At 36.5% G+C, this 12,621-nt stretch overlaps 1 pseudogene; it reads left to right on the top strand.

The window, feature by feature from the left end:
- The first annotated feature begins 217 nt into the window (after positions 1-217).
- On the top strand, positions 218-6,785 carry LOC144316710 (large ribosomal subunit protein eL13-like; annotated as a pseudogene).
- The last annotated feature ends 5,836 nt before the right edge of the window (positions 6,786-12,621 follow it).

The raw sequence follows: 12,621 nt of genomic DNA, 5'->3' as shown, positions 1-12,621 counted from the left end.
AAAGGGTATTGCCTGATATTAGGAAGGAGTTTGCTTGGATCAGCTTGAATCTTTACTGGAGAAGCTGAATGGATCTGCTTGATATCTGTTGTGGATTTTGCCCTAAATCCTTTAGGGACTTGTTCTAAGAGAGTTAAGCTCTCACTGTCCTTATTAGCTGATTTAAGGGGAAAGACTGTTACTGCCAGTTGAAGGAGAAGTTGAATTGATTTTAAGAATGTGGAAAAAGGGATGGCAGTGTGGTATTTTTCTAAGAAGTCTCTTCCAAGTAGATGGACAGGAGCTGAGTGGCCTAGTAGAAAGGAATGCCTGTCTTGAAGAGGCCCTAACTGAAAAAGTAAGGAAAGAGCTTTATAAGCTGTTAAGGATTTATTAGAAATTCCCACTGATGGAATTTTTTTCTGTAGTCCTAGTAAGGGACTATTTGAGGATGAATGTGGGACTTGTACCAATGTCAGTTAAAATGGTAAGAACCTAACTTCCAATAATTAAGGAAGTTTCACCCAGATGATTAAGGGTTAAAATCAGAAAGACCTTTTATGTTTCCTGGGAGCAACCCATGTCCATTAGAGGGGTTGAGGGCTTGGTGTTAGAGAATTACCTTTGGTGTTTCTGCTTAAGGCAGTCTTTTTTTCCAGTGTCTGGATTTTTTTACAAACATGGCAGATATTTTTAGGAGAAGCTGTTGCTATTCATATAGTTTTTGATTGCCATGGTCTATGAGAGGATACAGACATCTGTTGGAGTTGTAAATTTAGGTTTTATTTGACTTTCTTTAGGTAGCGTCCTCAAGGGTTCTGGCTAATTGATTCTAGATCAGGATAGAAATAGCCTCCCACTTCATCCCAGTTCTTTTTACCAGTAGAAATAATTCATGACAGAAGCCATTTGCAACCATGGAATTGAAGGTCATCTGGGTGGAATCAACATCTAAAGGAAGACCTGAATTTTCCTTAAAAAACATTTGAAACCTATTATAGCAGTCATTAATTGGTTTATCAAGCTTTTGAGTATATGTCTGGATTTTATTATGAGCGATGGCTTTAGGAAGGACATGGAGAATGAGGCTTTAGTAATGGGTGGAGCTTTAGTAATCCACCCAACGAGTACCCTGTCCTATGGTAAGACCATTGGAAATCATCTAATGGCATTCGCCTTTGGAATCCAATGTTGAACTTAACCCTTTCCAACAAGTAGATTGACCAACTGATAAAGATTGGAGAAACCAGAGTGGTAGGTTTGGATGACAATATTAAGTTTATCAGCAAACTGATGAGGGTCTTCAGAAACCATTGAAAATTCCTTAACAATAGCTCTCAATTTAGCCTTTGTCTAGGGAGCATAAAAATATTCAGGACTGTAACTTCTAGGTCTAACCTTGAAAACGTGCATTGGAACAGGACGGTATGAAGAGGATGAAAAAGGAAGCTCTAGAAAGGACTTGGGATCTTGGGAGTAGAGAGAAAATTTGGCCATAGAGGGACGAAGAGTAGAAGAGGAAGAGGGAGAGCAACCTAAGGCAGCAGCAGGAGACTGAAGAGAAGAATTTTGTAAGACCTTATGATTTTTTTCTAATTGAGAATCTTTCTCTATTAATTTGGCAAGAGTACTCTGAAAAGAAGCAATCAGTCTTGAGTTCATTTTAAAGTTTCCAAATACTAATTAAGCATCTCATGTGATTTGTCTGGGTTTAAATCCATGATTCTCAAGTCAAGTTCTGTGAGTTCAAAAGAGCCCCAAAATGACCACTGTAGTTGCAAATTATCTTTGGAATTTTGAGTACACTGGGATAAATATTTACAACAAGAAGGATCATAGCTCTTAAATGTAAAACCAGCTGGAGTCTCTGAGGGAGGAAACTCTTGAAGAAACTTAAAATAAGAAACCAATTTGAGAGGTTGGCACTTATTTGAAATCAAATAATTGCAATTTGGGGTACACAGATTGAGATAGAAGCCTGAACAATGTCCTCCTTATAGGAGGTGGACTCAGGATTTTTATGGGCATAAAAAAAAAAAAAAAAAAAAAAGATTAGGTAAGTTGTTTTTAAGAAGAGTTCATTGTTCTGACAAGCAGAACTAGATTGTACATCATGTACACCACTAAGCAGGCAAAATGGTCACTAGGCAAAAGTTCATTATCAGTCTTTTCAAATGGGATTTTCTCACTTTTCCTGACTTCTACGAATGTTGGAACACAGCCTCATTCAAAGGTTTAGGAAACAGGACATACAAGGCAGTTCCTCTGAAAGAGCTGCTTCAGGTCTATTTTTTAAGTGGCTGAAACATTGAAAGATCCCAAAAGTACACTGACTGATGAATAGATTAAGAAAAGGTGGTACACACACACACACACACACACACACACACACACACACATACATAATGGAATATTACTCAGCCATCAACAAGAATGAAATCTTGCCATTTGCAATGGTGGGGATAGAACTAAAGTGTGGTATGCTAAGCAAAATAAGTTAGTCAGAGAAAGACAAATACCATATGACTTCACTCATATGTAGAATTTAAGAAACAAAACAGATGAACATAGAGGAAAAGGGGACGAGAGAGAGAGGTAAATCAGAAAACAGACCCTTCACTACAGAGAACAAACTGAGGATTACTAGAGAGGAAGTCAGTGAAGGGAGGGATTAAATGGGTGCTGGGGATAAAGAAGGGCACTGTGATGAGTACTGTGTGTGGTATGTAAGTGATGAATCATTTGATTATCTTCCTCCCCTACTCAAACCCTGCAATATTTTCTCATCACCACCAGAGTAAAAATCAGTCTCCCCATGGTTTAGAAAGGACTACATGATTTCTGAAATATTTAGCACTCAGCTCATCAGAATTAAGAATTTAAGAGTTAGATCTAAAACAAATACATACACTATTTAAAGTAATTTAAATAAAATCAGTTTTGAGTTATCTATATTTTACCTTATCTATGAATTAGATGTGATTACGTTAATTATTCTAGGGACACCTGGGTGGCTCAGCAGTTGAGCATCTGACTTTTTTTGACTCAGGGCATGATCCTGGAATCCCGGGATTGAGTCCCACATCAAGCTCCCTGCATGGAACCTGCTTCTCCCTCTGCCTATGTCTCTGCTTCTCTCTCTCTTTCTGTGTCTCTCATAAATAAATAAATTAAATATTTTTTTAAAATTTAAAAAGTTAATTCTTCCAATACTAAATTTGAAGTAACAAAAATCTGTCTTTTTATGACTCCTATCTGAAAAGAAAGATAAGACTGAGAAAAGGGAAGGAAATTATGTCTTGTTTATTCCTAAAATAATAAAGGAATAGAAAGAAAAATATTGTAAAGAGTACTAGAGACACTATACAACCCAAATGCTTTGTTTAAAGTGTTCAAAGACTCTTTTTGGTACTAATTAGTGGAGATTAAATATGAATTGTTTGTATTTGTATCTTTTCTCTATTGACAATAGATATCTTGGTATCACATACAATTACTCAGTTCTAAATTGCTTTTATTCTCATCCCAGTTAACTCAGGATTATTAGGAAAAGCAAGTTTACAAAACATAACACTCTAAATTCTTTTTGAAATCAATCAGATAATTAGTGTTATTTGTTTCCTCTCCCACATACAATACTACAGTTGAGGTGTCCACTGTTAAGTGTAAGTTTCAAATGCTAACTGTACACATCTGATGAATCTAGGGATTTAAACAGTTACTGTAGAAAACTGACATGTTCTTATAAAAATCAGAATTCAATCTCTTACCGTCTATTTACTCAAAAGGATAAGTTTTACAACTATGTTATCACCACCAACCAAAGTGATTTAAGAGACACGCTGTCTTGTTCTTCTTCCTTTTTTTCTTTTTCTTTTTTTTTAAAGACATGACTTCCATAATAATTGATGCAAGAGAGACCCCTAGCAGCATCTGCACATGCTGAACTCTTAAATCAATGATACTGGCTTCATTCCCAACTAACAGGTGTACCTACATTGATTAATCCTTTTGTGCCACCAAGAAAAGGGAATATGACATCAGGGGCCTACACCCTGACTTTTCCAAATATTCATAATATGATGTAATGTTTGCAAAAATGTAGATACTGCTTCACCTTTTCACCCTGCACTGCCTAGCAAACCCAAATGGATGGAGTCATAGGTGGCAATAAAGCACAACATGGATGTTAGTCAGGATGAAATAATACTTGGATGGAAACTAAAATACTGAAAACCAAAATCCCTGACCATTTGCCGACTTCACTCACAGATTTGCAAAAGATATATGCAGAAAAAGTGTACAAAAGTCTTCCTATTTTAAAAAAATGAGACATGATACTTTAAATTTGTCAGCAATGCTGAGTAGCCACTGGGTATAGTTGAAAGAAATGGGTTCAATGGTCTCAGGGTGCCCAGAATCTGGACTCCCTAGACTGACACATGGAAGAGAAGAAAAGTAATCTCAAGGTGAGACATCAAGGTGGAGGAAAGCAATGATATACACAGCAGAACCAGTCACATCTATACCTCAGATCTCCACTGGGATGAGGTTTCTTGCTAAACAATAAAAGACAGCCTGAGATAGTGTCATATTGTAAAACTGGAAGGTACAGGTATATTACAAAGAGAGAGAAGAGAATGATAGATATCCATATTATCAGTGGCCCAATATTTACTATTCACTTGAACTGACATGTATTTCCAACAAAGGACGGAGGGGAAATCTTACTCTCTCTAGAAGCCAAAAATTTTCCTACTTTTTGTTCTTTATTTTTAACTCACTGGGCTTAGAAGTCATACTGTTTTCAGCCAGAAATGTTATATCTGTGAAAGAAGAAGGTCCACGGAGTAGAGTATCAGAATAATCTTACTCAAACTTTCCTGTTTTACTTTATTCTCATTGATCTAATATGCATATTCACTCAGAAGAATAGCATATACATTTTAGCCACAGAGACCTCCGAAATGAAACATATGAGGACAATTAAGTTTACTTTAAGAACACACGTTTGTTACAGAATAAAATTTTAATCTTCTAGATTCCATCTTGATTTATGCCAATATATTTGTCTATCCAAGCTCACTCTATAAGGGTTACACAGTGGATAATATATAATAGCATGATGCCAATAAGGAGTGCTTCAAATTTGTCCCTACCTCATAAACTTTGACAATGGGAACCTCTTACATTTTCAACTGGATCTATTGATTCCACAGTGAAATTAATGTTCCACAATATATATAAAAGCATTTGACCCACTCACTTTTCTTATTCTGCTCAGTGCAAGCCAGAGAGGTTTCTCTCTGGCAATATTTGGAGTTTTCTTCTCTCAATTAGCAGCCCTATCATCTCCTTGAGAGCTTGTTCTCTCTGACTTTTCTACCACTGAATTACCTGAACTCCAATTTTCTCTTGGGGACAAAGAGAAACATAAGAATATAATACCAGCACTCTTGGAAACAAAAAAAAAGAACAATGAAACAATTTTAAAAACCATACACAATAGTTGCTTAGAATCCTCACATCAATTTTTTCTTAAAATATTATTTTTCAGCAAATTAATGTTTCTAGAATCCAAAACAATCCAATCTAGAGTCATAAAAGAGAATTTACACTGTATCAAGCCTTACTAATAATTTTAAAGATAGAGTAATCAGGAGGCCAGACAGGGTAGGGAGAGATCATTCCATGTGGCTCTATGGGTCCTTCCTTTCCACATTATACATAGACTATTAGGAGAGGTTTCTATAAAACCTCACAGGTTACCCCATACAGCAAGATGTTATGAAATATATATGTCTTATTTCCCAGAGACTTAGTATAATTTATGTGACATTCTCTATAAATTGTATTTGTTTTCCTTAAGCAATCCTAATCCAGGGGCATTAAGAGTACTGCAGGGATAATGACTAGTATCATTAATCTATTTCCCCAGATATTCAGTTATCATATTTACAAGGAAATTATACCAGGTCACCTGCTTTTATTTTTCTTTTCCTCCAAAATGTCCCCTCATCCATTAATTATAGAAGGAATCAATCACATGGAGAAGGCTGGGCCTGGGCTTTGGGGTTGGGCAGGCCACCACACCTAGCTGGAGGCTGGGCCCTGACCCACTCCCCTCTCTGCTGCCCCCAGTCTATAGGCAGCAGCCTTAGCATCCAGCCATAATGGCATGATCCTGAAGCCCCACTTCCTCAAGAACCAGCAGCTATGCATGGCCACATGGTTCAACCAGCCCACAAAGAAGATAAGCAGATACAAGGCCTGGCAAGTCCAGACAAACTCCATTGCCCTGCACTCTTTCAACCAAGACCTATCTGGCCGATCATGAGGTGTCCCACTATTAGGTATCACATCAAAGTGTGAGCTGGCAGGGGATTCAGCTAGGAAGAGTGACAGGTGGCTGGCATCCACAAGAATGTGGTATGGACCACTGGGTTCTCAGGGGATCCAAGAAGATGAAAAAAGTCCACAAAGTCCCTGAAGGCCAATGTGCAATGGCTGAAGGAGTACCACTCCAAGCCCATCCTCTTCCCTAGAAAGCCCGCAGCCCCAGCAAAGGAGACACCTTTGCTGAAGAACTCAAACTGGCCACAGAGCTGAGAGAGGCATGCACATGCCAACTGTCTATAAGAGGGAGGAAGCTAGAGTCATTGCAGAGGAGGAGAAGAACTTCAAGGCTTGGCCAGTCTTTGTACCCATATTAATGTCTGGCTCTTTGCATCTGGATAAAAAGGGCCAAGGAAGCTGCAGAACAGGATGTTAAAAGGGAAAAACAAAAGTCCATTAGCACCTTGTGATTAATAGAAAAAAAGAAGAAAGAAATTGATCACAGTCTGGCTGTTATAACTTTTTCCTGCCTAGTCTACCATATAACCCTGGTCAATATCTCCTTAAGATATTCAACAACATTTTGGGAAATAATTTATCCTAAATAGTATGTTCACTAAATTCAAGAAGATCATCAGGCTCTGAACCATCCAGTGGGAATAAGAATTCATTATTAAGTATGATATTTAATTGTACTCCTAGGTATTTACTCAAAGGATGCATAAATACTGATATGAAGGGATACATGCACCCTGATGTTTATAGCAGCAGTATCAACAATAGCCGTTTTTGGAAAGATCCCAAACATCCATTGGCTGATGAATGGATATAAAGATGTGTTATATATATATATAACTCAGCCATAAAAAAGAATGAAATCTTGTTATTTGCAATAGTGTGGGTGGAGCTAGAGTATATTATACTAAGTGAAATAAGTCAGAGAAAGACAAATACCATATGATTTCACTTATATGTGGAAATTAAGAAACAAAACAGTTGAACACATGGGAAGGGGGAAAAAGAGAGAGGCAAACCAGAAAACAGACTCTTCGCTATAGAGAACAAACTGAAGGTAACTGGAGGTGAAGTAAGCAAGAAGATGAGTTAAATGGTGATAGGCATTAAGGAGGCACTTGTGTTATGTACTAGGTGTTGTATGTAAGTGATGAATCGCTAAATCTTATGCCTGAAACTAATATTGCACTGTATTTTAACTAATTTACATAAAAACTTGAAAGAAAAAAATTTAAAAAATATAAGAATGGTATTTATAACCATATCACATCATAGATCTTTTGATGTTCTTTGACCAGCTCTTTTTTACTCTTTTTCTTCCAGCATTCACAGTTATTTGAATCTATTTATAGGTGTTGGTGGAGACACGTATTTTCATCTTTAATTTTCTACAGCCAAGTTCACATTTCCTACCTGATCCATTTCTATACGTATTTCTACATAGGTATAAAATCAGAACTTCATATAAACTGCTACGAAGTTTCCAAAAATATTTTCTTATCACTTGGATCATCATTGAGATAGTCAGCTTTTTATTTAATTCTACCAGAGTACATGCAAATCTTTTGATACACTATGTAAATGAGAGAGATTAAAGTAATGTTGAGCATACCACATTTCAGTTAAAATTGCAATGCTGTTCCTGCTTAACAGTCACATTTTCCAAGCACCATACATTTCTGTTATCAAGAAAGGAGACTAAAAGTTATTCTTTAGTTAATTTTGGATTTCAACTGGTTTGTGGACATAAACATAAACATATATCACATATCATAGTACAAATTTTTATAGACACTGGGTTTCTAACGATAAGGTTCTGTACAATACATTTAAAGACTGGGCAATCTAACCATTCCCTGTATAGCTTATATATGTGTCTATGTGTTAACATAATAATAGCATTAAATTAGTGTATCTCTCTAATCATCAAAAAGGAAAGTATCTGCCAAATATCTGAAATGTGGTGGGGAGAAGCTTAAAGAATGAGTTCAAAATTAAAAGACCTTCAGCTTAATATATATTGCTATGTGCAAAAGATGTTATATATAAACCAGTGGTAATGACAAATCAAAAAACAGTTATAGATTTATAAAAAACAAAGGAATCCAATTATATCATGAAAGAAAACCAGCAAACTATGAAAGAGGGAAAGAGAAAAAAAGGATCAGAGAAAGACTACAAATACAACTATAAAACAAATAACAAAATGGCAATAAATACATATCTATTGATAATCGCTTTGATTATAAATGGACTAAATGCTCCAATCAAAAGACATACGTGACAGAATGGATTAAAAAATGGGATTGACTCCTTAATTTATCTTTCTTCAGTCTCATGGTTAGTGTATAGAAATGCCACTGATTTCTGGGCATTGATTTTTGTATCCTGCCACATTGCCAAATTCCTGTATGAGTTCTAGTAATCTTAGGGTGGAGCCTTTGGGTTTTCTATGTACAGTATTATGTCATCTCCAAAGAGGGAGAGTTTGACTTTTTCTTTGCCAATTTGAATGTCTTTTATTTCTTTTTGTTGTCTGCTTGCTGAGGCTAGGACTTCTAATACTATGTTGAAGAGCAGTGGTGAGAGTGGATATCCCTGTCGTGTTCCTGATCTTAGGGGAAAGGCTCCCAGTGTTTCCCCATTGAGAATGATATTTGCTGTGGGCTTTTCGTACATGGCTTTTAAGATGCTGAGGAATGTTCCCTCTATCCCTGCACTCTGAAGAGTTTTGATCAGGAATGGATGTTGTATTTTGTCAAATGCTTTCTCTGCATCTATTCAGAGGATCCTATGGTTCTTGTTTTCTCTCGTTGATTTGATCTATCACATTGATTACTTTACGAGTGTTGAACCAGCGTTGCATCCTAGGGATAAATCCCACTTTGTCATGGTGAATAATCTTCGTAATGTACTGTTGGATCATATTGGCTAGTATCTTATTGAGAATTTTCCATCTCTGTTCATTAGGGATATTGGTCTGTAATTCTCCTTTTTGGTGGGGTCTTTGTCTGGTTTTGGAATTAAGGTGATGCTGGCCTCATAGAACGAGTTTGGAAATACTCCATCTCTTTCTATCTTTCTGAACAGGTTTAGTTTGATAGAATTCCCCTGGGAAGCCATCTGGCCCTGGACTTCTGTGTCTTGGGAGGTTTTTGATGACTGTTTCAATTTCCCCTCTGGTTATCAGCCTGTTCAGGTTTTCTATTTCTTCTGTTCCAGTTTTGGTAGTTTGTGGCTTTCCAGAAATGCATCCATTTCTTCTAGATTGCCTAATTTATTGGCACATACCTGCTCATAATAAGTTTTTTAAATCGTTTGTATTTCCTTGGTATTGGTGGTGATCTTTGTGTTCCATTCATGATTTTATTAATTTCAGTCTTTTCTCTCTTTTTTTAATAAGCCTGGCTAATAGTTTATCTATCTTATTAATTCTTTCAAAGAACCAACTCCTGGTTTTGTTGATCTGTTCCACATTTCTTCTGCTCTCTATTTCATTGAGTTCTGCTTGAATCTTTATTAACTGTCTTCTTTTGCTGGGTGAAGGTTTTATTTGCTGTTCCTTCTCCAGCTCCTTTAGGTGCAAGGTTAGCTTTTATATTTTAGTCCTTCCAGTTTTTGGATGTATGCTTGTATTGTGATGTATTTCCCCCTCAGGACTGTTTTTGCTGTATCCCAAAGATTTTGAACGGTTTTATCTTCATTCTCATTAGTTTCCATGAATCTTTTTAATTCTTCTCTAATTTCCTGGTTAACCCTTTCATCTTTTAGCAGAATGGTCTTTAACCTCCACGTGTTTGAAATCCTTCCAAACTTGGTGAAAATTAACAAGACAAGAAACAACAAATGTTGGAGAGGATGTGGAGAAGGGGGAACCCTCTTGCACTGTTGGTGGGAATGTGAACTGGTACAGCCACTCTGGAAAACTGTGTGGAGGTTCCTCAAAGAGTTAAAAATAGATCTGCCCTATGACCCAGCAATTGCACTTCTGGGGATTTACCCCAAAGATACAGATGCAGTGAAACGCCAGAACACCTGCATCCCAATGCTTATAGCAGCAATGTCCACAATAGCCAAACTGTGGAAGAAGCCTTGGTGTCCATCGAAAGATGGAAGGATAAAGAAGATGTTGTATATGTATACAATGGAATATTATTCAGCCATTAGAAACGACAAATATCCACCATTTGCTTCGACATGGATGAAACTGGAGGGTATTATGCTGAGTGAAATAAGTCAATCGGAGAAGGACAAACATTATATGGTCTCATTCATTTGGACAATATAAAAATTAAAGAAAGCGAATAAAGGGAAAGGAGAGAAAATGAGTGAAAATATCAGTGAGGGTGACAAAACATGAGAGACACCTAACTTTGGGAAATGAACAAGGGGTAGTGGAAAGGGAGGTGGGTGGGTGGTTGGGGTCACTGGGTGATGGGCACTTAGGGGGGCACTTGTCGGGATGAGCACTGGGTGTCATGCAATATGTTGGCAAATAGAACTCCAATAAAAAAATACATATAAACAAAACAAAACAAAACAAACAAACAAACAAAAAACACCAAGACCCATCTATCTGCTGCCTACAAGAGATTCATTTCAGACCTAAAGTCACCCACAGATTGAAAGTGAGGTGATGGAGAAACATTTACCATATAAATTTTGTCAAAAGAAAGCCAATATAGCAATACATACATTAGACAAAACAGACCTTAAAACAGAGTCTATAGAAAGAGACTGGAAGTGGAGGGACTATAACACCACATTTATATCAATGGACAAATAATTCAACAAGGAGACAGTGGCCTTGAATGGCACACTGGACCAGATGGATTTAACAGATATATTCAGGATATTCCATCCTAAAATAGCAAAATACACATTCTTTTCAAGGGCACATGGAACATTCTCCAGACCAGATCACAGAGTAGGCCACAAAGCAAGCTTCAACAAATTCAGAAAGATCAAAGTCATACCATGCACCATTTCTGAACACTATGAAAATGAAATCAACCACAAGAAAAATGCAGAAAGACCAGACAAAAACGTGCTACTAAATGTTTGTGTCAACTAATAAATCAAAGAAGAAATCAAAAAGTACATGGAAACAATTGAAAATGAAAACACAATGGTCCGAAAACACTTAGGATGCAACAAAAACTTTTCTAAGAGGGAAGTTTATAGCAATACAGGCCTACTTCAAGAAGCAAGAATAATATCAAATAAACAACCTAACCTCAAGGAGCTAAAAAAAGAACACTAAACAAACCTAAAGCCAGCAGAAGGAAGGAAATAATAAGAATTAGAGCAGAAATAAATGCTCTAGAAACTAAAAACAACAACAACAAAGGAACAGATCAATGAAAACAGGACCTAGTTCTTTGAAAAGACCAAGAAACTTCTAGCCAGACTCATCAGAGAGAGAGAGAGAGAGAGATGGGGTGGAGGGGAGAAAGAAGGAAGGAAAGAAAGAGAGAGAAAGGAAGGAAGAAGAGAGAGAGACATGACTCAAATAAACAAAATTACAAATGATAAAGGAGAAATAACAACCAACACTACAGAAATAAAAACAACTATAAGACTATATTATGAATAACTATATGCCAACAAATGGGACAAACTAGAAGAAATGAATAAATTCATAGAAATAAATAACCTACCAAAACCGAAGCAGGAAGAAATAGAAAATCTAAATAGACTAATTACCAGCACTGAGATTGAATCAGTAATCAAAAAACTCCCAAAAAACAAAAGTCCATGACCAGATGGCTTCACAGGTGAATTTTACCAAGCATTTAAAGAAGAGTTAATGCCTATTCTTCTCAAATTATTCAAAAAAAATAGAAGTAAAACTTCAAAATTCATTGTATGAAGCCAGTATCACCCTGATACCTAAACCAAATAAAGGCATCGAAATAAGAGATATATAGACCAATACTGTTAATATGGATGGAAAAATCCTCAACAAAATATTAGCAAACTGAATCCAACAATATATTAAAAAATCATATACCAGGATCAAGCGGGATTTAGTCCCTGGATGCAAGGGTGGTTTAATATTTTCAAATTAATCAATGTGATACAACACATCAATAAGAGAAAGGATAAAAAAACATATGATCATTTCAATAGACAGAGAAAAAGCACTTGACAAGGTGCACCATCAATTCATGATAAAAAGCCTTCAACAAAATGGGTTTAGAGGGAACACACATCAACATAGTAAAACCCATGGCAAACATCATATTCAATGTGAAAATATTGAGATCTTTTCCACAAAAGATCAGGAAC

The sequence above is a fragment of the Canis aureus genome, chromosome 7, assembly GCF_053574225.1.
Source record: "Canis aureus isolate CA01 chromosome 7, VMU_Caureus_v.1.0, whole genome shotgun sequence".
Lineage (NCBI taxonomy): Eukaryota > Metazoa > Chordata > Mammalia > Carnivora > Canidae > Canis > Canis aureus.
This window is presented reverse-complemented; position numbering and strand designations above follow the sequence as displayed.